Source organism: Callospermophilus lateralis, unplaced genomic scaffold (assembly GCF_048772815.1).
Source record: "Callospermophilus lateralis isolate mCalLat2 unplaced genomic scaffold, mCalLat2.hap1 Scaffold_1979, whole genome shotgun sequence".
NCBI classification, from domain to species: domain Eukaryota; kingdom Metazoa; phylum Chordata; class Mammalia; order Rodentia; family Sciuridae; genus Callospermophilus; species Callospermophilus lateralis.
In genome coordinates this window covers 280,724-282,763 of record NW_027512982.1, presented here as the reverse complement: position 1 = coordinate 282,763, position 2,040 = coordinate 280,724, and the positions used below count along the sequence as shown (strand labels likewise).

At 43.1% G+C, this 2,040-nt stretch overlaps 1 pseudogene; it reads left to right on the top strand.

The window, feature by feature from the left end:
* The first annotated feature begins 645 nt into the window (after positions 1–645).
* On the top strand, positions 646–1,765 carry LOC143640366 (RNA-binding protein 3 pseudogene; annotated as a pseudogene).
* The last annotated feature ends 275 nt before the right edge of the window (positions 1,766–2,040 follow it).

Sequence of the window (2,040 nt, the reverse complement as noted above, 5' to 3'; positions counted from 1 at the left end):
TCTTACATTGATATACAATCCTTCATTCCAACCAGTAATATATCTAATGGTTATATCAGCATTATGGTTTTTCATGAAGAATGTGTGAGTTTTGCTTCAAAAGTGATTATGGAAATCGGAAATAATGTGTTTGGAAAGAAGTCTCATGAAAAGACCAGTCAAGAAACCTGGAGGAATACATGTGTTTTGAAGCAGAAAGTGATTGAAAGTGAAACAAATGCCTATATATTTGTGAACTTGTGGATCAAATATATATCCTATGATGTGCATAAACTGAAGAAATAGTAATGTACCACTGTTACATAAAAATGAACGTCAAAATACACATCATGTCCTCTCCCACAGGAATCTACTTGCATTGATGTTAAACTGGGTCAGTTATTGTAGAAATATTAGGGTAATGCCGCAGTCTTGCTGGGCACAATCAGGAGCCACTTGCCAAAAGAAACGAACTTTATTTTTAGCACCACACACACCAAACAAAACAGCCTCTCAGGAAAAACCTTCAGAGCCCCAACTGCCACCTCTGGCTTCCCAAAACCTCTCCCTCCCACATGAGCCTCTCTCTGTCTCCCAGAATCCTCCTGCTCTTGAGGCCGATTGGCTGGGTCATGTGGGCAAAGTCAAAAAAAGTCCCCCTCTCCCTATTCTTCCTGCTCCTCAGAGCTTCCTGTCTCTCCAGCGCTTTTACTTTTCAATTTCCAGGACTCAAATTCACTGCCATGTCTTCTGAAGAAGGGAAGCTGTTCGTGGGAGGACTCAACTTCAATACTGATGAGCAGGCGCTGGAAGACCACTTCAGCAGCTTTGGGCCTATTTCTGAGGTGGTTGTTGTCAAGGACCGGGAGACTCAGCGATCCCGGGGTTTTGGCTTCATCACCTTCACCAATCCAGAACATGCCTCAGATGCCATGAAAGCCATGAATGGAGAGTCCCTGGATGGTCGTCAGATCCGGGTGGACCATGCAGGCAAGTCTGCCCGGGGCACCAGAGGGGGTGCCTTTGGGGCCCATGGGCGTGGTCGCAGCTACTCTAGAGGTGGTGGGGACCAGGGCTATGGGAGTGGCTGGTATGACAGTCGACCTGGAGGATATGGATATGGATATGGACGGTCCCGAGACTATAGTGGCAGCCAGGGTGGCTATGACCGCTACTCAGGAGGAAATTATCGAGACAATTATGACAACTGAGTTGAGGCATGCACACGTTAAGTAGATACACAAGGAATAACACTTCTGATCCAGGATCGTCCTTCCAAATCGCTGTATTTATAAAGATTTTTGGAGCTGCGCTGAAACATCTGTTTTAGTACATCAACTTCTATTTTTCAATTGAGCTCCCAAGGTAGCTTGTTAAAAGACCTTTTAAAAAGCTCCATGTAAAAATTTTTTTCTCATTTAAAGACAAATTATAGCACATTTGTTAGGCCCCCAGGTATTTTTCTTTTTACCAAGTTTTTAGTTTGGGCTCTCAGGATCATTGCTTCTGGCAAAAGGAAAAGTTTAGCCAGACTAATTTTTTTTAAAGCTAAAGTTGGGGCATTTTAAAAACTTGTACACAATGTTTATCATGACTAGAAAGCAATTTCTAAATGTATCTATAAACAATCTGTGTCAAGAACATGATAAATTTTTCTTAAAATTCAAGATCACCACCCTGATTATACAGACAAGCCTCTTTAAAATGTTTGTGAATGTCATTTTTTTTAATGCTGGAAGAAAAAATATTCTGTTGTGTCTCTTGTAGTGTTTAGGATATTCTTCACAGAACTGATTAAAAATATGAAACCTGTAAAAAAAAAAAAAAGTCCCCCAATGAGCAGTTTTGTGCTCTGAAAGGGCAGGGAACCAGCCCATTGAGCATCACCGCAGAGGAGCCAATCAGCTAGTTTTTGCTGGGGCCGCTGTGAGCCAATCATCAGCCGGCAGCTGGAAGTTTGCTGGCAGCAGGAATTTTGCTGGGGCCCCTTCGGCTGTGGCTCTCAACATCTTCCCCTCTCTGTTTAAACAACACGCATGTGGCTTAGGGACCGTGCCTGCC